Below are 25,182 nucleotides of genomic sequence, written 5' to 3'. Positions count from 1 at the left end.
TGCGTGTGTTCACTTTTACTCACCGTCAGGTCGGACGTGACACAGTCAGGCGCAGGGGCAGCGGCAGAGTGTCAGCCTCCCTATTGACGGGGCCGGGATCTGCCAGGGGCTGCTAGGTCCTGGGGGCAGGGAACAGCGCATTAGGGGCGTCCTCTCTCTTCCAGGGCTGCTGGGGGCATTGGGTCCCAAGGCTTCTGGGCTCAGGGTGGGAGTCTGGCCCTCTGGGCTGGGGCCAAACAGTTGCCTGAACTTTTGAGTCAGGCGCCTGACGGAGGATGAGGAAGGAGGTCCCTCCCGGGAGTCTGAGGGGCAGTCGGGAAGTCGCGGGAGCTGCGGTCCTCGAAGGTTGAGGACACCATCAGGAGTGAGATGCAGCATCAGCTGGCGTCGAGGTCCATCAGGGGCATCTCCACCAGCTGTAGGGAGAAGAGCCTGGTAGTGGTCACAGGGCCTCTCCAATACTCCTCCAGGCTGGGGGCTCCCTCCATGTCGTGGGTGGGTGGACCGGGCTCAGTACCTGACAAAGGAGTGGCTTCAGGCCTTCTCTGGCTGTAGGGCCTGGCTACTGGCCGTGGCTGTCTCGGAACACCTTTGGAGTGGCTACCAGCCATCTCCTGCAGGAGGGTAGAGAGGCTACAGGTCGACTCTCTGGGGGCACCTTCAGAGCGGCTTCCGGCCATCTCCTGACGAAGGAGGGAGCAGCTACTGGCCGTCTCCTTATTGACTTCCGGAGCAGCTTCAGGACGTCTCCTGTAGGAGGGCGAGCTGCTACAGGCCGTCTCTTTGTATGGCACCTTCCGAGCGGCTGCAGGCCATCTACTGACGAAGGCGGGAGCGGCTTCAGGCTGTCTCCTCGGAGCGGCTTCAGGCCGTCTCCTGTAGGAGGGTGAGCGGCTACCAGCCTTCTCAGGGGTACTGTTTGGAACTGGAGAAACAGTTCCTCCCAGGTCTGAATGATGGGCAGCTCGCCCAGCAGGTCATCTTGTATTCCTGCTATGGTGGCGGTGGGCGAGTTCCATGTCATAGGGGCGTGCGGCCCAGGTGGACTTGGGGCGTTTCCGCCCGGAGCTCATTCGCGCCTTGTACACTCTTCCGTGGGCTCCTTCTGGTGGATTGTTGCTGTCTGTTTCGATGTCCTGCTGCATTTTAATACCCACCAGCGGTTTATGCTTGGTGAATAAGTGAATTTCGTGACCATTTACCAAATCTCGAAACTTTTGTAATGCAAAGACCACTGCAAGTGCTTCTAGTTCTGTGGTGCAATCATTTTTCTCTGCACCTTTTATTTGTCTGCTAGCAAATGCAATTGGCTGATCTTTTGCACGATTATCTTCTTGCATAAGTACGGCTCCTAGTCCTTTAAGGGATGCATGTGCACAAATTATAAATGGTTTTGTGAAATTAGGGTAGGCCAAGCAAGGTGCATTTGTAAGTTTGTCTTTTAATTCATTAAATGCTATTATTTGTTCCTCTCCCCACTGGAATATGACATCCTTTTTTAGCAGAATGAATAGCGGTTGTGCAATATGAGAGAATTAGATATTAAAGGGGTGGTAATATCCCGCTAACCCCCAGAATTGTCTTACTTCGTCTATATTTGTTGGTTTTGGAAAATCCCTTACTGGCTGTATTTTGTCTTCAGACGTGTGAATACCTTGGGCATCTAGTCTGTGGCCTAAGAATTTTATTTCCTTAAAGCAAAATTAGCATTTAGACAACTTAATTTTTAAACCAGCATCAGCAAGCTTTTGTAGCAGTTGGTCTAATTTCTGTAGATGTTCATCTATAGTTTGAGTGGCGATAATAATGTCATCTACATAGACAAATATTCCTTTTCCCAGCATTCCAGACAATACATAATTCATTAATCGTTGGAATGTGCCTGGTGCTGTCCTCAATCCCATTGCCATTCGTTTATATTCGTGGATAAAGTAGTGTATTTGCGTGATTCTTGCTAAAGGCTAATTTGGTAATAGCCACTGAGCAAATCGATTGTGGAAAATGCATTATTTTCTGGTCCAATATTTTGTAAGATGTCACCTAACATTGGCATAGGAAACCGGTTTGGGATTGTGTGCTGATTTAATTTAAAGTGATGCATTTCTGCATTTCGTTTGGACACGGAAAAAAATGGGACATTCCATGGGGAGACAGATGGTTCAATAATACCTAGTTTTAGCATTTCCTCAACATGCTGATTTGCCAGGGTGCGTTGTGATTGCGCAGCTCTATAGGCCAGTACAAATATTGGTTGTGTGCCCGGGTGTATGTTAATCTTGTGTGTAGTCAAGTTAGTACATCCTAATTGTTCTTCAGGTAATGCTACCGTTTGTCGATGTTTCTCTAATAAATCTAAAAGATCTTTTTCTTCGTTAAAATGTCCTGAGTGAATCAAATTCTCCTTTATGCATTCTCTGTAGATTTTGTCTTACTTGAAGTTCCTGCTACGGTTTCTCTTACAGGGGCAGGACATGTTTCTAAACTACAAAGACAAGTCCCTTTTTACATGTTTGCTTCCCCATTCATCTGATTAATGAGGAACACATGAGTTTCCCCATCGTTGTTCACTTGACTTTATGCGTTTTCCACCGACAATCCTTTCACTCTACATAATTCCTCTAAGACAAGGACCGCACTATTCTTCAATTTACTCTTTTTGGTGACTTTCATATATGACTTAGGTGGAATAACAACAACATTGGTGAGATGAGCAGGAAACAATACTGCTTGGCTGTCAGTTCTGTCAGTAGGCAGAGAGGATGAGGGGGTTGGAAGGGGTGCTGTGAGTGTGTGTGTACCCTAGTTCGGTTGAGTGGTTCTGTTTAGTCGTTTGATAATTCCAACTCTTTTTGATTTTCTACTGTTGGTGGGTGATAATTCTGATGATAATTCCTCTATGAATTCATTGTTGTAATGTATTCCAGTCATATGTGGGAGTAGAATAATATTCTCTGTTCTCATAGTATTCAAACTTACTAATATGTTGGCTCTTATAGCTAAATTTTCTACTATATAAAAAAGAGCAGATATCGGTCTCGTGGTCTCTGTAAAACTGATATGTAACTGTATCATGCCCTTTACGGTGATTTGTTTGCCATCTACTGCATATAAGTCTAAATCAGACTCCTCTAAAAAAAGCTACCTTTTTCTTATTTCCAAAAATGCTCTGTAATTCCTCTTGTGTTATTAAATTCACTGGGGAGCCTGTATTTAAGAATAATGAAATAATTTTATCTTCACATGATGCGGGTACTAAGATACTCATTTCCAATGAAAACCTATGTTCACTTTGGGTTTATTTATTGTTGGTCGTTTTTTGTCGTGGCTTGTGATTCCCCCGATTAAAGGGGAGTAGACGCCAGCAGGGACCGATTTTCGACTGACAAAGGTATTTTGCGAAAGTTACGCCATAAAATAGCTCCGAGTATCACTCGTTCTTGTAAAAATTTGGCAGCCGTACGACAATTCTTTCTCCTTCAAAAAAAATATTTTGCAATTCCAATTTTGAGGTCACTTACCTGCAGAAATCTCCGTTTTCTATGCAGTGTATAATGTGACCCCCTTTTTTTTCCATTTTATTCTGCAAATATTATGTCATATGTCTGGCAATGGGAGTGTGTTGTGTGTGTGTGTGTGTGTGTGTGTGTGTGTGTGTGTGTGTGTGTGTGTGTGTGTGTGTGTGTGTGTAGAGGATGGCAGCGAGCCTGCGAAGCAGGAAACTCCAGGGGCCCAGAGATGCTGTGACACTGTGAGGGGTAAGATGTACCAGCCTTGGTCTCAACCTGTTCTCAGTCTGCGCTAATCTTGGCCATTTTCTCATCGTTTTTAGACACTTTCTGAAGATGGGGCAACGGTCTAAGAAGCTACTGCAACGTTGGAAATCAGCAGAGAAGATTTTGACGCCATTTCGAAGGAAAAAAAACGTGTCAGAAGCAGTAATTCTTTCTCCACCATCGCCGCCTCCCGCCTCACCTGTCTCTTCCCCCATCGCCACCTCACCTGACTACCCCCAACCTTCTACGTCTTTTACTCCAACTTTGTCTTCTCCAACATCCTCTACCTCTTCATAACCATCCCTAATCCTAACTCATAAAATAAATAAAATACCTAAGTTGTTTCTAATCGTGTTTCTAATTGTACAGACCCTGCAAATCAACAGAAAACGAGTGATATCTCGGAACTAAGCTTATTGTCCTTTGGAGTGATATAACTCCATTAGTTTTGAACATAAGACAAAAAACAAAATACCTACAAAAAGAAAAATGAAGTGGGAACATTTTGTGCATACATTCTTTTCAGAGACCGACAAACATGACCGTAATGACTTTTTGAACATGGCAAAAAGCGGGTAAAATTAAGGATAAATAAAAGGCATTTTTGGATTTTTTTTGTTCAGCAATGGTAAAGAATATTTAAAAAAAAAACTGTTAGGGCAATATATTAATGAGGGTTTTATTAGTAAAATTACGAAATAACATAGAGATCAGATGAACCCACTTCCCTGGTTCCCTATTTCTCGCGTCTTTTATTTTATGCGTATTATGCATATATTATTCTTTTTCTGTAAAAACTAATCAACCAAAGTTACTCAAACTCTGGGATGTTACTGCTCACATAAATTAAGAAAACAAATAAAAAATCAAACAAAACTAAGAAAAACAATTGTACTTTCATAAGTAACAACGTCCATTTCCCTAAACACATAAACCAATTGTTCCATTGTCATACATTCTGATGTCCAGTGGCTCGGCGACCTATGATGTCTACAGTATGGGTCATATCCTTTTGCCTTTTGTTTGTCCTCCTAATTCTTAATATATCATTATTTTTTTGTGTGTAACCAGGATTTGCACAATATTAGCATAGTGTGGACCTCTCTCTCCAATGTGATTCTCGAGATGACTTTCCATTTTTAGGTTTTCCCTGGGCGCGATTTCCACTTGGACTACGTGCAAACTTTTGAGGAAGTCTGTAGCCTGGTGTTTGGGAACGTTGTCTCGACGCCTGGATTTGCTTGGTTTGTCTGTTTTCGGGCCGCGATCGATTTTGTTCTTTGGTACAAGTGTTCGTTGCCACCACTGTGTCTACAACCCTCATTTTGGTTGTACTGGTTTGTGATTCACTCATCCCTGCTTTGCTACAATTCAACTCTACCTCGCTCATAAAATCTAACAAACACATTCCTGGGGTGTATGGAATTGTTTTAGCAATCTTTAGTACCCTATCAGGTAATTTACACAGGGCAGCTTCATAACCAAGGATGTCTACGACTTTCAACATCTTCCCATCATCTGTTACCCAATTTGAGTTCTCTAAAGCAGCTAAAAGTGTTCTCTTAATTGTTGATACATCTGCTGGTATTTCACTTAATACATGATTTGTTGTATTTTCTCTTATAAGATACACAATCTTATGTAATTCTGGAATTATACCTGGCAGGAAATTTATGCCTCCAGAAAATTTCTTCAGGAATTCTGTTTTATACTCCTCATAGGTCTGAGCTAGTAAGAGTTTATCGGATCTGAGGAGGTCACTGTCTGGCCATCTTTCCTGGTTAATCCGTGAGGAAAAAATGGCTATTTTCTCATTTTCATCTATTATATGTCTCTTAACAAACAGTTGCTCGCACTTACTGAGAGAAAACTCGACGGTCAGTGCGATCCATTTCTGTGCCTGAAAATTTTGGGAGATTTTTTTCCTCATGATAAACATAGTCATGAGGAGGGGATGTGGAATTACCTTCGTTAGCCATGGTACTTGTTTGTTTCGTTAAATTCACTTGGAGTCCCTTGTCGTTATGGTACGGGATAATTGGGTAATTATTTCCTGACGTGTGAACCCGCGTGAAAATATTTTCATAGGAGTGTAAGACAGAGCTAAAATCGTCACTGTTCATATCTGGGCATGGTATCGAAGCATCATCATCAAAGATCCGTGATGTATTTGTCTCCTTACCTTTAGTTCGTGGAGAAATAAGTGTGTTTGTTACGTTTTCTCTTTCCTCTACTGTTTGGGAATCGGCGTTAGGTACTGCAGATGCTGTTTCATTCAGCAATAAATTCGGTGGTGATGAAAATATTCCCGTCATATCACTAAGCACAAAAATAAAAACTCATTATGCTAGGAAATGTTGTCATGAAACATATATGTGTTAACTGAATAGATAGCTAAAATTAATATTAATAAATGGAAGATATAAAGTATATATATGATAATAATTGTTCATGGTTGTAATGGTAATGAATGATGGACTTAATACAAATAAGTGAAGAAGGTGTGTGTACCTAACGTATTATGTAGAGGTGGTGTTTGTTACGAAATTTAAGCTCTGGAAAGAAATAAGTAAAAAGTATATTCACTCAAGAACGTGGGAGATTGATGCCACTCTAGGTCACTTCAGGGTCGTGGTGAAAGATCAGGGTTCATTGCCGAGACGGTGACCTTAGCAACGCTTAGCTCAACAACGTCGAGTTCCCACACTGGTAGCTGTGTTGAGTAACTGAGTAACGATGAGTAATGGTGAGTGGTGAGTGAAGGCTCTGGTATTTGCTGCCGTCATGTTGACCTCCTCACTCCTGCGTCAGCGTGATGATGTTGGTGGAGGTGGAGGGTAGGTTGAAGAGAAGGGTTGGGTCAGGTGGTTGTTGTTGTGATTGTGGGTAGTTAGTCTTCTCTCGCTCTTCATTTGCTTGTTTTTTCTCACTTGTTTCTCGATCTTATTACTGGATACTCGTCTGTGGTTACTTGGTCGTAGAATTGTAGACCTGTTGAGATGCTTGTGGTTCCTTCTACTGCATTTACTTATTAGTTTCTTTCTGTATGATGCGAACTGTAGTTGATCTTGATTACGTCGCACCTACCTGAAGGTTGCTTGTAGAAAGGTTATATCTTGCTTTGTTGTTTCCTATCAGTCTCGGTAATGTAGACTTATAATCGTTGGTTCGTTGACTTGTTGGTTTGTAGGCTTTTGGGCTTGTAGAACTGTAGACGTGGTTCATATGTTCACGCCACCAAAAATATATATCAATCGTGTGATAATTTATATAGTAGTTGTAGCCGAGATGTGGTAAATAGTGAGTAAATATGTGAGGAAATAGCCTCAGTTCACTTGTAGTCGATGATGGGAGAAGATAAAAGATGAGTCTGGGGTTGACTTTAGTTTTATTGTCTTCAAAAGGAAAAAGCTCAAGATTTTATACTAAGTTTGTCTCACAAGAGTGTCTTGAGGTGAGAGCGGTTCTATGCCTGCTAATTTCTCTCCCAGCTTCTCGCTAGGCCCCCTTCTCGCTCTCTCTCCTCTCCAGTCTCCTAATTCCTTCTGACTCTCCTCCTCTTTCTTTCCATATATAAGAACTTCCATCACCTGGGCTATACTGTCGTCGAAATGTTCTAGAAGCCTGTGTGTGTGTGTGTGTGTGTATGTATCGTGACTTTCCGGTCAAGCGTCACGAGGTGCTGAATGCAGCATTCCTCAGGGGGATTTTGCAAACGATGTTCCTGCAGGCCCTAGCCATGACTTTGATTTAACTTTCTAGATGACATCTGTGCTACTAGCTATTATTTATGATATTTTAGAGTCCTGACAGTAGCATGTGGGGGCAAACTCCTCCTCCCATGGAAAGCGTTGATTGGGCAGAGTAGAGTGTGACGTAGCCGGGAGACTCATGCACCAGGCAGTGCGTGAAGCTGACAGGAGAGGAAAACTGTGATGTAGAGCACCATGACTGGCCACACTCCTTCCTTCGTGACGTCAGGGCGGCTTGGTGTGGGATGGCGGTGACTCACCGAGCGTGGCAGAGGTTAGGGTGGCTGAATGTAGTGGGGACGGTTGGAGATGTGAGGGGTTAAATCACTAAGCCAGCGTAGAGTGTGGTAACGTAATGGTTGGTTATACAAGGCTGGGAGTTCAGTCAGGTAGTTTTAGCAGATTAAATGACGTCGATCACACATTAAACAACATCACAGGAATTCTAACAAAGGAGATGTCAAAACTCAATATTGTCTCAGAATTGTTGTACAGTATGTCAAACTACACATGGAGCAGCTACAAGTTTCCCTGGGCTCTCTTCTCTCCCAGATTACTACCTTAGTTCGTATTCTAGTTAATGCTGTCGGTGGTCGTGTCACTGACCTCCACTCTACATTGGAATGGGCCCACACTGCCTTTGACATGTCTCCAGTGCTTTTATTTTTCTCTATAGAATACAGCTACCCAATACGTGAGGCCACTTTCCTCACTAATGATATTGTTGTTCATGTCCTTCATCGTTCTTCTATCACATCCGATTTCTCCCGCATGATTCCTTTTCTTTTCTTGTACAATAATCCCCTATTACAGACCTCTGTTTACTCGGAGAGCTTCATCGTATCTCATGATCATATCTGTCTTGACTTCACATCCTCGAATGATCTCAGCAGGTGTGCTTTCTTAAGCCTAACTTACGAGTTTGTGCTGCCTATCTCCTCACAACCTTTCCTGGTAGCGTTGCTCCATACTAATCTGCCTTAATTCGTAATTTCTTGGAACAATCTGTCTGTCCCTTTGTTCCAGCCCCCAAGCTCCCAGTGCTTCATGCTCGTCTGAACCATATCCGATATTTCTTCTTTAGTACACCAATCCCTGTTAGTCTTATTTGTCTTGGAACTCTAGTTTGCTCAGTATCAGCAACTGGTTTGTACAACGCCCCTCATTATTGTTCGGTAAAATCAGAATCCGTGCTTGCTTATACTATACATCATCACTTTGCACTTCGTTCCCACAAATTTGAAATCTTCCAACCCATTAATGTGACATTCCACCTGCTGCTGACAAGCTTTCTGTCACGTCAGACAACCTACGCATGTTAGGTTTTCTTAAAAGAGTGATTTTGTTATGGACCAGTTTTCTTCGGCCTTTAACCGTTCATGGGTATATTCGATCTTTTTGTTTCCCCTGATGGTAGTTTCTCTTATCGGATTTTTTGTTATTATATGTATACTTTACTGTTGTTTTAAGCGAATAGATAAAAGACTGCATGAGATCCGCATTGCAACAAGATTAGTGTGGCAACAACGAGACTTGGATACTAGCAGTTCTTACTGGCACTCAGTGTGACTGCTGAAGATGTGAAGATCATGTAACTTTATACTGAAAGAAAGATAACTGTAAATAAGTGATAACCCTGCCAATTCTGAATAGTAAATAAAAAATAAGTAATATGATGATAAAAGGATATCAAATGAACCAGTTGTAAGTGAAAATAGTTGCAAAGGAAACAAAGGTAAATAATAATATTGACATAAACTCTGAACTATGAATCAATAACATAAAGAATGGTATAGTAGATATAAAAATAGAACAGCAAATGTGTGGAAGTTAATAACTAAGAGCCATTACTCTCAATGACATTTTCTGTTAAATCAACTGTTGTGTTCTCAACTACTATATGTTCATTATTCCATGTTTTATAGTTTCCAGTACTAACCCAATATATTGAACTTCAATTGTGAACTTGTGGAGGATAATAGGCTATGTGTTCCTATAGTTACTATACTTATCACATGCGCCATGCATTGTTAATTATTTACTTACATTAATACATTAATTACTTTTTAATTTTACATCCAGTAGTAGTTGTAACTTTTCATTGAATTTTTACATGGATATGTACTGCAAATATATTTCCTTCCTTATTGGATCCAACTGCTTGCATTACAGCATTCTGCCCCTTTCATTGTTATACTCCACTGTAGTCAGCTAACAATATTATCTATCCAGTTACACCCTGTCTCCATGTCTTCACCAGCTGCATACCTAAGTTGAGCAGCATATGTATTACAGAGACTTAATATACTAAGTAAGTCTAGTTGGACCCCTCTTCTTGTTCACTCTCTCCACTACCTGTCGGTTCTATAGCTAGCCTCCTTCTGAGCTCTGCTTCCTAAATTTTGGTGTAGCAGGGGTGGTGTCACGTGTGTTACACTGTTGTTGAAATGTTCTAGAAGCCTGTGTGTGAGTATGTGTGTATGTGTGTGTATGGTCACTAGGCATTGTTCGTATGCCTATCTCGCTGACAGATTACCTATATCATCCCCTGACTTGTTGCTTCCGGTGTATTGTCAACATTTCCTCACTTACACTTGCAAGCTCATTTCCCGTTCCCAGGCTTGCCTGGTGCTCTGTCTATCTATCTATCTATCTATCCATCATGTTTTCTGTAATTAATTGTATTTATTATATGGAGTCCAAACACATGCACACTCGTAGATACATACATACATACATAATTACATACTCGTTGATACATACCTACATAGTGTACATACTCGTAGATACATACATACATACATACTCGTAGATACATATATACATACATACATGCATACATGCATACATACTCGTAGATACATATATTCATACATACATACATACATACTCGTAGATACATATATACATACATACATACATACATAAAGAAGTAGAGAAAGCGACATCATATATACAGACAGATTAAAGCCGCCTTACATCCCAGCAGTGACATCCCGCCAAAAGCCCTCAACTCACACTAATACATCGTGCAGTAATGTATAGTTCCGGTCAGCAGTTCTTTGACATTCCGAAAATGCATCAGAGTCAAAATCTTCCTACTTAACCAGCAATATTCAAGCGAGATGAAAAAGTTGGAATCTTGCTTTGTTAGTTCTGAACCCCTATGTGTAAAACTTGGGAGATCATCTTGTCGGAGCGAGCAAAGGGAGCGAGAACTCTAATAAATAGGGTAGGTTTCGGCTATACCACTCACATCACCCAAAAGATGCTATTTCGAACACTGTAAAAGTTATAGAGAATATATGTACATCTTTGAAAAGCTTATGAAGAATAATACTCGTTAAGTTACAATTCTGACGATTCGCCACCGCTACAAAAAAAAAAATAAATTCAACACCAAACAACATCAACAGTGGATTATTTCGGACACTATTAAGGCTACAGTGAACCTATGCACATCGCTGGAAAGCTTATAACACAGAAGAAGGAAAGGAAGAGAAAAGAAATAAAAACAGCCATTACGTAAGCGAAATTTCGCAAAAATCGCAGCAATACTTCTGACAAATGCCAACACGCGCCAACTCGGCCTCAAAATGTAGTTATCTCGGAAGTTATCAAAGCTACAGCGGATCCACACACATCTTTGTAAATCTTATGAGAATTTAGTAAATGTTTCTAGAGTAGCTTTGCTGAGCTGAAAGTGGGTGTGGATCTTTCTCGTATGAAAACATATTATAGCTATATGACTGAAGACAAGAATATGTGTAAGCAAACTCATAGACAACTTAGGCTGAAGAGTGTTTATAAAAACTACTCAAGGACATTTAAGTTGTGGTAAAGTGTTCCTGCTGACGACTGACTGACTTGCGGGGGGTCGATGATGGGTGACGGACGACCCACCTCGGCCATACCCTGCAAGGAGAGAGAGAACACATTAATGCCGTTTTTTGAAAAGTGGACAGACAGGAGAATAACAACATGAAGTAAATCAACGAATAAATAAATAAATACAACACAACCACCACCACTACCAACAACAAAACCTACTTCTATTCTACCCTACTGCTGTACTACTACTACTGTTACTACTATTACTACTACTAGTACTACTACCACTACTACTGCTACTACTACTACTACTACTACCGCCACTACTACTACTACTGCTACTACTACTACTACCACTACTACTACTACTGCTACTATTACTACTACTACTACTAGTACCAGTACTAGTACTACTACTACTACTAGTACTAGTACTACTACTACTACTACTACTACTACTATTATTACTACCACTACTACTATTACTACTACTACTACTACTACTACTACTACCATTACTACCACTACTACTACTACTACTACTACTACTACCACCACTACTACTACTACTACCACTACTACTACTACTACTACTGCTACTACTACTACTACTACTACTACTACTACTACTACTACTACTACTAGTAATAATAGTTATAATAACAATAATTATAATGATCTCCAGATTCAGTCCAATGACATACTGTTAATATTTTTCCTAATTTACAATTGTATTCAACTTAGGAAGGACCCTTGTTGGTGAAGGCCTGAAGGTGTTGATGTAGGCTGCATCTGACCCCCTTCGAGGGAGAAAAGTCTTTTATAAGCTGAATTAAACCATCCGACACCACGAGCGCCAGTAAGAAGAATGAAAACACCAACACCAAGAGGAAAAATCTCCGTCTGTGTGTCATCCAGGCCTACAGTATATTACCCCATAAGCATAGTGCCCGTGACTAAGCTACTTATTCCCGACAGTAATATGAGAGTGGCCAGGTACTGTACCCTGAGTGGCATTATATGAGCAATAAGCCCCAACGTTTCTTCGGATGTAAACTCTTTTAGGTCAAATTTGGTTGGGGGGGCCATAGATTACTAGACCACCAGGCGTCCATTGGGCTGTGTGGTTACAAGAAAACATTTGATTTGTTACACGATGTGCTTCCTCTGTATTTCTTTGCAGACTATATCAGCTGAGTACAAAGGTACAAAGGAGTACAAAGAACAGCAAACAGCAACAGACCTGTTGGTCCTGTCATGGCTGTTTGGTATAGGGAAGGTTGTAACTAACAAAGCTATTCTACTAGTTAAGGACAAGGATAGATATGCAGGAAAGACAGTGGGCGTCCCCACCTACCAAAAACCAAGGAGAGAGAGAGAGAGAGAGAGAGAGAGAGAGAGAGAGAGAGAGAAATGTAAGGTAATTAGGTACGGGAAGGAGGGGATGAAGGGGGAGAGAGAAAGGGCGGGGAGGGGGGATGAAGAAAGAGGGAGAAGGGAGAGAGAGTGAGAGTGAGATGCAACCCATCACCCCCCTTGTCCCTCTCCTCCATCTCTATCATAAAACTATCTATCTATCTATCTATTGCCAGACGCCTCAATCCCGTTTGGGGTGGCCACAAACAAATCGCCTCCAAGTCGCCCTGTCCCCCGCCATTTCACTCCCCTGCTCCCAACTCACACCCTCCTCTCTCATATACCTCTCCACCCCATCCCTCCATCTCATCCTCGGCCTCCCCCTCCCTCTTTCCCCCTCCACCTCACTCACATACACTCTCTTCGTCAGTCTTTCACCCTCCATCCTCTCCACATGGCCAAACCACCTCAGTGTGTTCCTCATAACGCTTCCTATCACATCCACATCAACACCACAACGCTCCTTTATATCCTCATTCGTCAGCCTGTCTCTCCATGTGACTCCACAGGCTCCTCTTAAATAACTCATTTCCACGGCTCTCACTCTTGACTTGTGTCCTTCCAACAACGTCCAAGCTTCACTTCCGTACGTTAGAGTTGGTATCACAATACTGTCATGTAGTAACTTTTTCACTTCCATGCTCACTTCCCTGTTTCTTATCACTGCTTTCAAAGAACCAGCAACCTTTCTTCCCTGCTGTACCCTTTCAAGCACTTCACCCTCCAAACCTCCATCCTTACTCATCACACTACCCAAGTACTTAAACGTACTCACATTTTCCAATTCCTCACTATCCAACCTCGCTGTACATTCACTGACTTCACCTCTCTCAAAGACCATCACTTTACTCTTCCCTACATTCACCTTTAGATTCCGTTTCTTACACACTCTCCCAAACTCATCCACCAAGCCTTGCAGCTCCCCTTCGTCTTCACTCAACAACACGGTATCATCTGCAAACAACAGTACAGGGAGTTTCCAAACACTACCCTCTCTCACCAGGGCCACTCCAACATCCACTACCCTACCTTGTACCTCTTTTATTACCCCATCCATGTACATATTGAACAACCATGGAGACATGACACATCCCTGTTTCAACCCAACTTTCAAAGAGAAAAATTCACTTAGTTCTCCATCCACACGCACTGCAGCCTTCGCACCATCATACATACTCTTCACAGCATTCAACAACTTCCCATCTATTCCATACATTCTTAACACTTTCCACAATCCTAGTCTATCAACCCTGTCATATGCTTTCTCCAAATCCATGAAAGCTGCATACAACTTCTTTCCCTTCTCTAGAAACTTTTCCACTAAAGATCTGAGAATGAATATCTGATCTACACAACCTCTTCCCTTCCTAAAGCCTCCCTGTTCTTCTCCAACTAATTTCTCTGTTCTTTCTCTAACTCTGTCAATAAGTATCCTACCATACACTTTTCCTATTATACTAAGAAGACAAATGCCCCTATGATTACCACACACTTCTTTTTCCCCTTTTCCTTTGTACAAGGGAATAATTATACCTGACTTCCAATCCTCCGGGACTCTACCTTCCTCCCAGGCCAATCTGCACATCTTCCACATCCATTCTACTACTATCTCTCCCCCATGCTTCAGCATTTCACCACACACTCCATCAATTCCTGGGGCTTTCCCTGATTTAACTTTCTTCATTGCTTCCACAACTTCTATCCTACTGATTTCTTCCTGTCTTCTCACCTCCCTCCTTCTCCCAGCCATTCCCCAGCCACTTATACTTGCATTACTTCCATCCTCCACGTTCAACAATTTCTTAAAGTGTTCTCTCCATCTGCTCACTTTTTCTCCCTTCTCCACTAGTAATCTACCATTTTTATCTTTCACTCCCCTGCTAACTTCACTTCCACCCTGTCTTACTCTTTTCACCTCTTTCCAGAACATTTTCTTACAGTCCCTCCACTTTACACTCAAATTCCTTCCAAATTCCTCATCCACTCTCTTCTTACTCTCTCTTACTAATCTTTTCACCTCTCTCTTTCTTTCTACATATAACTCTCTCTTCCGCCTCTCAACTTCTTCCACGTCCCTATTTCTCATCCATTCATTGTATGCTATCTTCTTTTGTGCCACAGCTCTTTTCACCTCTTCAGTCCACCACGCTGTTCCTTGCACCCCCCTCATAAACTAATACTCACAAAAAGCTGCCTGTAATTTCAACCACGTAATTATCCTTCATCTAGCAATCCATAATGGCAGCTTTATCTTCGTTCAGAACTGGAGATGTTAGATTGAGTCAAGGTTACACGAATTAATTTTATCCAATAACAGAAATTATGTTACTGTTCAACTGTTTCCTTTATATAGCAACCGTTTGAATAGTGTTGAGTTGTGATAGAGGCTTGGGGTGGAGGGGGAGGGCAGTGATGATGAGATGTAACAATGAGATTTGATTGGGATTTTACCTGCGTCGAAATATGCCAGGTTTATGGAAGCAATGTGAAATTATCTTGTTATTATTGATGCGGATGAAAATGAAATCAGGGATGAACCTTCAGTCAAATCATTAATCCTCCAGCTCCTATATTCTCAGAGAATCCTCACACACACACACACACACACACACACACACACACACACACACACACACACACACACACACACATTTTGTGTATGTATGTATGTATGAATGCATGTGTGTATGTATATATACAGCCTGGCGCCCACTTTATGTTATGGTGAGTGTAATGTACTCGTATGACCTCTACAGGCAGCCGTTCGTCCTCGCTGCTTTGGTTTTCCAAGCAGACCACAGCACAGTAATACCCCGACTCCCACCCCAAGCAAACTCCTCTTCCTCACCAGAACACACTCAACCCCCCACCAAACACCCCACCCCACCACAATACCCGCAACACCCCCACCACAACCCCTTAGTGGCGTGCCTGTCACCTTGAGATCCAGGCACGTATGTGGCAAGGGCGGGGTGGGTAGGGGGGGGATGTGGTCATGTGGATAACACTATGGCCTGTATTATCTACCATTATTGTAAACATATCTACATACTGTATATATCTGTCTTAGTATCTATATCTATCTATTTATCTATCTATCTATATGTACATCTCCGGTCAGATTTTGTTGATACAGTCAGCACTGCCAACGCCAAAGCGTCTGGGGTTCAGAGTTCGAGAATTTCGACTCGCGTGTCGACACACACACACACACACACACACACACACACACACACACTGATAGAGAGAGAGAGAGAGAGAGAGTATACACCTAAGGCATGGTAACGGACATTGAAGGAGTGTCTCCCTATCTCATTATAGTCACGACCAATATTACTTTGAAATATGGAATCTATATACTTTCAAATATGTAAAAGACTAGTGATTTTTTTATTACTTTATTCCCATGTCACATGAATTGATGTGGTTAGGCAGCATAGTATTATATTTACTCAGAATACATCCTATGCATGTATAGTCATAGCTCGGAAACGCTGACGGGTAACATTTTACCACATGCTTTGCCCAGTGCAATTTACGTTTTAATTTCAACTGCACTTGTGTAGTTACATAGATGATGAAAGCATAACACACCTGTGTCCCATGGGTAAGCTATGGAACACACGGATGGTCGGGTCTCCTTACATTTTGTCTAAGCTATGGGTTAATCACATAAATGACGGATGCGACCAGAACGTGGATAAGCGTCTTATTTTATATTATGATTAGTAAAGTGAAATTAACATATTGTTTTCTCTCTTAATAATATTATAATCGCAATAATAAACACTATAGGGGATGAAAGACTCTACTGCTCTGATATTTACTATTACCATATTAAATACCCAGTCCACCCACCATTTTTCTCAATCATTTTTTGTAGCCTCCGTGTCACTGATGCCATGTGCGTTTGCATCACTTCTCGCCTGTGCCTGTGATACTCCCACTGCCGTTGAACGTGGGCCATCAGGGTGTTCGTATTTCTCTCAATTTCCATTTCCCTGCTGTTGATAATCTGGGCCCACACGTGCTCAGTGACATTTATGTCAGTTCCTTTGCTGGGCCAATCAAGGAGCTCAAGGTTGCCCTGCCTCTGAAACCACCTCTGTACAGCGTGAGGAGTGTGGATCGGGCAATTATCTTGAGTGATGAGAACGGGCCAGGAGGAAAAGGGTAATCTCTTTCCCAGAGGGAAGGCAGGAAACACTCCTCTAGAGTTTCTGTGTCGGCTGTGAATCGACCTTTTATTTGAAACACGTCACACATGTCGTGTTGACACACCCAGTCCCAGACATTGCACGTGACGTGACCAGAGCGGGCCTCCTCCGGAATGTTGGGTCGGCGTAGCCGCAGGAGAAAATAAGCGTGATATTATTGTCCCCTCGTATCAGTCATTAGTAATATACAGTACTTTCTAAGTGACATTATGGGTGTGCATTTAAATAAATATACAGTATTAATATTTTACCTTTATATGGATCGGTGCAAAAGAGTAAACTAAATTATTACCAAAGAGCCATGATGCACATAGTTTTCATTATTGGGATAACACAATATGCATATAGTGAAAGTAACTAAAAGTTTCTGTTGTGGTCAAATGCCACACTATTCTACTCTGAAAGAATATTCGTCGGATATACATATATTTATCTATCTATCTATCTATATATTTGTGGTAGGTGGGGGCTCTCACCATCCACTCCCTCGATGTAGTGCTGCTGTCGGGTGTCTGCCCTTTCTTCTCTTCCATCCTTCATTCCTTCCATCCTCTTCTGTCTTCCTTTCCTTCATTCTTTCCTTGTGCTTCTGCTTACGGGTTACTTTACACTCCCTCTTCTGTCTTTCTTTACTTCGATCTTTCCTCTTCCTTCTGCCTGTGGGTGACTCTACACTGAGTGACAAGCCAAATGGTTTCCTGTACAACAGGAAAACATTTACTACGCTGGGTGGTAACCATATAACAAAATTTTGGTGCCTGGTGGTTTAGTGGGTAATTATTGCGCTCCAGTCGGATTGAGCTGGTGAAGGTTTATATCCAAGGCGCGGTTGGGGTTGATTGCTCATGTAATGCCACTCAGGGATGAGTGAGACTGGTCACTCTCATCTTTAATGTCAGGACCAACTGCCTAGCCCCGGGCTCCTACGCTCCTCATGGGGCAATATAGGATTGGATGATGGATGGTTGGATATATATCATCTCTCATCTCATCTTGTCAGCCGTTCGAGTGTCCAATGCAGGACCGGCCTATCCCGACCGAAGTGAGGACGATACATCTAATGTACAGTATCTCTACCAAGTGGCTTATGGTGTCTGGTAGAGATTGTACGTAGGGTGAGAAGAGCTTGTAAGTGTAACTGTAGTGATGGAGTGGCTTTGGATGTTAGTGTAGTCTGTGAACCAAGTGTAATCGGTCCGCGCAAGCCGATTCGGTGCAAGCATACTTTATAGTATGCGACACTTGTTCAACCACAGCACCCCTTATGTCCGCCATGCAGTACGTGGCCAGAGTAACACTCCCAAAGTTTATTACCCTGGCAGGGGGCGAACCCTAGTTCTTCAGTGTACGAAAACGCACACTTTACCACCGTACCATAGAGACTCCATATATATATATATATATATATATATATATATATATATATATATATCCATCCATCCATCACCCGATCCTGTGTTGCCCCATAAGGAACGTAGGAGCCCGGGGCTAGGCAAGTTGGTCCTGACATTTAAGATAAGAGTGACCAGCCTCACTCATCCCTGAGTGGCATTATGTGAGCAATAAACCCGAACCACCCCTTGGATAAAAGCCTACACCGGTTCAATCCGATTGGAGTGCCATAATCACCCACTAAAATACCAGGCGCCAAAATCTCGTCACATGGTTACCATCCAGCGTAGTAAATGATTTCCCGGCATACAGGAAACCATTTTGCTTGTCACTCAGGGTAAAGTCACCTACAGGCAGAAGAAAGAAGAAAGAATGAAGGAAAGAAAGAAAAGGGAGTGTACAGTCATCCGTAGGTAGAAGGACGAGGAAAGAATGAAGGAAAGAAAGGCAGAAGAGGATGGAAGGAAAGAAGGATGGAGGAGAGGACAGGGCAGACACCCGAGAGCAACATATATAACTAAAGTTGTGCAAGGGAGAGAAGAAGACGGCACAATGTTGTAAAGGGGGTGTCGCGACGTTGGTGACCCAGACCCTGTGCATATGAAACTGCCAATTTTGTTTTATTTTTCCATGTCCTTTGGAACAGACACAAAGCTGGGTCACAGTAAAAGGTGTTTAGAGTGTAAATGTGATGCGCATGTGATCCCTTAATCGCCTCATCCCGCCAAGGCGGGGTCACAGTAAACCAAAAAACCAAAACAACCATGCAAACTCTGGTCACATTTGCATCCTGTCCACACTCTCAACACCGTAATACATTTTATAGTATTTAAATCTGTGATTATTAATTTACAATAAGGCCGTATATATTGCAAGACTGTCTACAGTTCATATCTTACCAATGTATTATCCCTCCTTCGACAATGGACTCTGCCACGGGAACTAGAGGAGAAATGCTGCTCATCTGTAAAGATAGCTCTGCTCCATAAGTCATCATCCTGCTCAGCATGGAGCTGTGCAAAAGCCAGTCTTCCTGCACGGTGCTGGTCCGTCAGGCGTTCGTTCTGAGCTGGGATGCGATGGTGTATTCCAGCGCGATGTAACTTTCTCCTTACAGTTCTGGCTGACACTTCTAACTGCAAGGCATGCCTTATTGCTGCTGCATTGGTATGGGGGCTAGCTTCTGCTGCAGCAATAATGTTCCCATCCTCTACTGGTGTCCTCCTCCTTAGGGCTCCTGTTCTCTCTAAGAAAAAGAGTTTGCTGTAAACCCAACGAGGTTGTGATGCATTCATTGAGGTGTTCTCAAACGTTAACATTATAGTTTGCATGGGTCTTTCCTAAGGACTATGTAAGGTTTTAGTGCATCCATCCGACTTCGTGAAACCTGAACGATCTGCATATGCAGTATCGTTTCACGTGGCGAACGCCACTCTCTCACCTTGTCAGAGCCACTCAGCGAGGAAATGTTGCCATATGCAGGTCGCTTAGTTGTATCAGTCTGGACGAATGGACTACATTACTACTTCACGTGCTAACACTGTCACCTCCATAGAATCCACGAAAGTTTGACAACACATTGTTAACCAGTTGGGACAACTTCCTTTTATGATATTACCGACAGAGGAACGTGGTGAAAAGAACTGTTTATATTACTCTATACGCCCATATCTTTTCTTCTCATCCCTTCTCTGTTTTATCAATGCTCACCCATATTTCGCTAACACTGGTGGAAGAGGAATCACGTAACACATAGATATGTCGCATAATACGAATCTTTTTGTAATATTAATGGATCCTAAATGTAATCGATAGTTTAATCACCAGCTATGCTTAATGTGTAAAACAATGATATGGATTTGTAGTTAAATGGTATGTGGAAAAACTAATCACCTCCTCTGCATTTCCTATAACATGGTCATTTGAGAACGGGAGGGTGGGAGAGATGATAAGGTTATCAGAAGATTAAAGAGGAAGCCAGAGCTACAATGCGATTTGCTCACGTCTTTGCAACAGCCAGGTTCGGATGCACTAAATAAACATAGATAACATGTAAATATGAACTACTACTGTACTATAATGTTATTGTAAGTCATACGTTGCCGTGAACAACAGTTAACCATCATAGCACGATTAACAGCTTAACACAGACCCCCCTTTACTCCAACCCCATTACTGACAGGACTAAACCTCTGATACCCTACACTACCCCACCACCAACCAGTAATGCAGGTCAAAAGACAGTTGTTGATGGTTGTAGATGTAATCGCAGATAATATGTATTTTCGTAGAATATGATTATCTACATATTGAAAATTTTAATATATTAACTGTAACCTCATAGGTAAAATATTTATAATTGTTCACATACACTATACGAGGTATCTTGTGTATAATCGTACTATAACAAATCCAAGTATGCACATAGAACTTAAAGACCTTACGCAGGTCGTTTATGTTTCCATTGGTGTTCCATCTCGTAATCCACTTGGCGACGGTCCTTGGTGCCATGCAAAGTCGCTGAGCGATAGCACACATAGACAGCCTACTATCGCGCAGAGTGATGATGCTGCCTCTCAAATCCAGGTTTTGCTCCTTCCTGGATCCGTATGATAAAAAGAAATCTCGGATGATTTCCTTCCTCCTTCCCTCCCTCTCTATCAGTGTCAGACACGCGAGTCGAAATTCTTGAACTGATGCAAACGTTTGTGGCATCATTGACGCGAAGGCTACAGAAAGTGATTGTGAAAAATGGTGAGTGAACTGGATATTACGTATGATAATAGTAAATATCAGAGCAATTGAGTCTTTCATCCCCTTTAGTGTTTATTATTACGATTATAATATTATTAAGAGGGAAAACAATATGTTGATTTCACATTACTAATCATAATATAAAATAAGACGCTTATCCACGTTCTGGTCGCATCCGTCATTTATGTGATTAACCCGTAGCTTAGAGAAAATGTAAGGAGACCTGACCATCCGTGTGTTCCATAGCTTACTCATGGGACACAGGTGTGCTATGCTTTCATCATCTATGTAACTACACAAGTGCAGTTGAAATTAAAACGTAAATTGCACTGGGCAAAGCATGTGGTAAAATGTTACCCGTCAGCATTTCTGAGCTATGACTATACATGCATAGGATGTATTCTGAGTAAATATAATACTATGCTGCCTAACCACATCAATTCATGAGACATGGGAATAAAGTAATAATAAAATCACTAGCCTTTTACATATATGAAAGTATATAGATTCCATATTTCAAAGTAATATTGGTCGTGACTATAATGCGATAGGGAGACACTCCTTCAATGTCCGTTACCATGCCTTAAGTGTATACTCTCTCTCTCTCTCTTTCTCTCTCTGTCAGTGTGTGTGTGTTCTTACCTTACCTAATTGTTCTTACCTAATTGTATCTTTACAGGAATGAGTCAAGCTCGTACTGTCCCGTGTCTTAAACCATATTTATCGTACATATCCTTAAATTTGTGAATTGTTTTGGCACACACTATTTCATTCGGTAGTGCATTCCATTGATCAATTGCTCTGTTTGGGAAACTGAATTTCCTTACGTCTTTATCACCTCTCTTCTTATGCAGTTTTTTGCAGTGTCCTCTTGCTGATGCTTCTCCATATGTTAAGTAATCATTTATGTCTATTTTCTCCTTCCCTGATATGCACTTATATAGCATTATCATGTCACCTCTTTTCCTTCTCTCCTGTAGTATTGGTAGATTCATTTTATTTAGTCATTCTTTGTAGATTAGGTCCCTTAAGCTTGGTATCCATCTTGTAGTGGCCCTTTGAACTTTTTCAATCTTGTCTATGTGTTTTTTGAGATGAGGACTCCAGACTACTGATGCATATTCCAGGGTTGGTCTAATGAATGATGTTATTATCCTTCTTAGCATTTCTTCATTTATGTATGTGAATGCTGTTCTCATATTTGCAAGCAGTGTATACATGTTCCGTACCTTCTCGCTGATATGGTTAGCCGGAGATAGTCTGTTATTGATAATCACACCTAGGTCCTTCTCTCTTTCTGATGTGTATAGGGTTTTATTTCCTAACTTATAATCCCAATCAGGTCTTTTTCCACTTTTACCAAACTTGATTACATGACACTTGTCCACATTGAATTCCATTTGCCATGTATTACTCCATTCATGAAGTTTATTTAACCCACCCCATCCCGACCACTCTTCCACCACTGACTCCCCCCAGTCCCGACCATTTTTGGATTTTTTTTTTTTTTTGGCTCAAACCTCCGCTTTTGGTGAGAAACATCGAAAATTCATAGAGAAATCGCTCACCTGAGGTTTAAAATACTCGATCCAGGTAGGAGTACCTCCTTACCTTACAGGGTTTTCTATCAGGCTGGCTGCAAAGAAAATGAGTTCTATGGGAGGATAACTATTTCACACCACACATAAACGGTATTTATTTATTTATTTGGTACAAATTTATATGTAGTCCGAGAGTATATTGGTTTTCAAGCAGTAATATAGGCATTATAAGCATTGTTTCACTCACTAACTCATCACCATACCTGACCTTTTTTTGCCACATTACCTGATCATTATTTCTGACTGTTTCTTTCTCTAATGCTATGTTAAGTTTGTCTTCCACATTGTCATTGATTGGGGAATCACTCTGGCCCTGAATTTTGTACCGTGGCATGACATGGCTTTACTGGCCAGGTCACTGATAACAGGTGAATTGCTGAGACAATGGCGTGCAGGGGGGTGAGGAGGTCATGCTGTGTAAGGCATTGTCCCTGCCTGGCATCTTGTAGAGGAAGGTGTCACGTGTATACGTACCAAAAATTACTTGCGAAAATTAAAAATTGTGCAAATTAGGGACCTTGCAATTGATTCGCGTTTATGTACGTCGACGGGATTGGCAGTGATAAAACGTGTGGACGTTAAAGAACGTCAACGGGATGCCACGGGTTAATTCCTCTTGTAGCTCTTTACAAGAGTCTGTCTTAGTAATTCTCCTTTGTATTTTTGCATCATCTGCAAACATTCAGATAGCTCTCATTTCCAGTGTTACTGTTTATATCATTTATATACACTAAAAACATGATTTGTGCCAGCACTGAACCCTGTGGTACTCCACTAGTCACTTCTTTCCATGATGAGTAGTTTCCTCTTAGTACTGTCCTCATTTCTCTTTTTATGAGAAAATCTTGCATCCAACAAAACAGTTTGCCTCGAATTCCTCCTTGATGGTACAGTTTCCATAAAAGTCTTTGGTGTGCTACTGTGTCAAAAGCTTTCTTGAAATCTAAATAGATACTGTCCACCCATCCTTCACTTTCCTGTATTGTCCTTGTTACTCTGTCGTAGTAGCTCAACAGATTAGTAACACATGATTTTCCTTTTCTGAAACCAAACTGTCTTTCTGATATCATACTGTGTTCTTCTAGATGATTTACCCAAGCTTTTCTTATAAGCTTTTCTAATACCTTGCTTACAACACTGGTCAGTGATACTGGTCGGTAGTTGAGTGGATTTTGTCTATTTCCTTTCTTAAATAAAGGGGACGATATTTGCTTTCTTCCAAATATCAGGTAGTTTACCTTGACTCAAGGATTTCTTGAAAATTAAAAATAATGGTTTACTTAACTCCTTTGCACATTCTCGTAGTACCCAACATGAAATTTCATCAGGACCACTTGCTTTTCCTCTGTCTAATTTACTTAACTCCTCCTGTATTACTTTTTCTGCTATTTGTATATCTGGTAGTATGTGTGGACATGTGTGTTCTACATAGTCCCTCTCAAAATTTTTTTCTTCTGTAAAAACTAATTGGAAATTCCTATTTAGTGCTTCACAAATATCTTTCTCTTGTGTATAAGTGATTCCCTCGTCCGTAATGGATTGTATTATATCTTTTACTTTGGTTTTGCTTCTGATGTAGCTGTAAAACGGCATTGGTTGATCACTACTTTTATTTATTATATCCTTCTCAAACTGTTTTTGGGCTTCACTCCTTATTCTTGTATAATCGTTTCTTGCCTGTTTGTAATTATTATACGCCCTTTCACTATTGTGTCTTCTGTATCTATTCCACAACAAATCTCTTCTTTCTTTTGATTTTTTACACTCTGTATTGAACCATTTCTGTATTTTCTTATCTGCTCCTTTGTGCTGTGGGATGTACTTCTGGACTCCTATTTCATAAAATTCACAGAATTATTTATATACAGCATTTAAATCTTGTCCTCTAAGCTCATTTTCCTAATCAACTTCTAGGAAATACTTCTTTAGGTCTTGATAATTTCCCTTTTTATAGTTTAGGCTCTTTTTGTAACTGTCATTGCTGTTTACTATGTCATATACTATCCTGAAGTTATAATTTAGTACTGCATGATCGCTTTTGCCGAGTGGAGGGTGATATATTAAACTGTCAATATCATTTTCTTGCCTAGTAAATATTAGATCTAGCACTTGAAGGTACATCGAGTCCTCTTTTTCTGGTGGTTTCCCTTACATGTTGCGTTAAGAAAAACTCTTGTACAAGATCCAGGAGCTTTTGGTCCCAACAGCTTTCTTGGCTATTTATATCTAGAGTTTTCCAATTTATATTTCTATTGAAGTCCCCAGTTAGTATAATTCTTTCCGATTTCTCTTCCATTTTGTGTAGCAATGATCTTATACTCTGAATTGTACTCTCTGCCAAGTCCTCATATTCGTCTCTTTCCCATGTGTTTGATCTGGGTGACATGTACAAATTGGCTACAATTACTTTACCTTCAGATGTGTCGATCTCTACTGCAATCAGTTC

The sequence above is a fragment of the Coenobita brevimanus genome, chromosome 77 (genome assembly GCF_032717465.1).
Source record: "Coenobita brevimanus isolate Jiangsu-jjx chromosome 77, ASM3271746v2, whole genome shotgun sequence".
Classification (NCBI taxonomy): domain Eukaryota; kingdom Metazoa; phylum Arthropoda; class Malacostraca; order Decapoda; family Coenobitidae; genus Coenobita; species Coenobita brevimanus.
The sequence above is the reverse complement of the archived record's forward strand: the minus strand, read 5'-3'. Positions refer to the sequence as shown.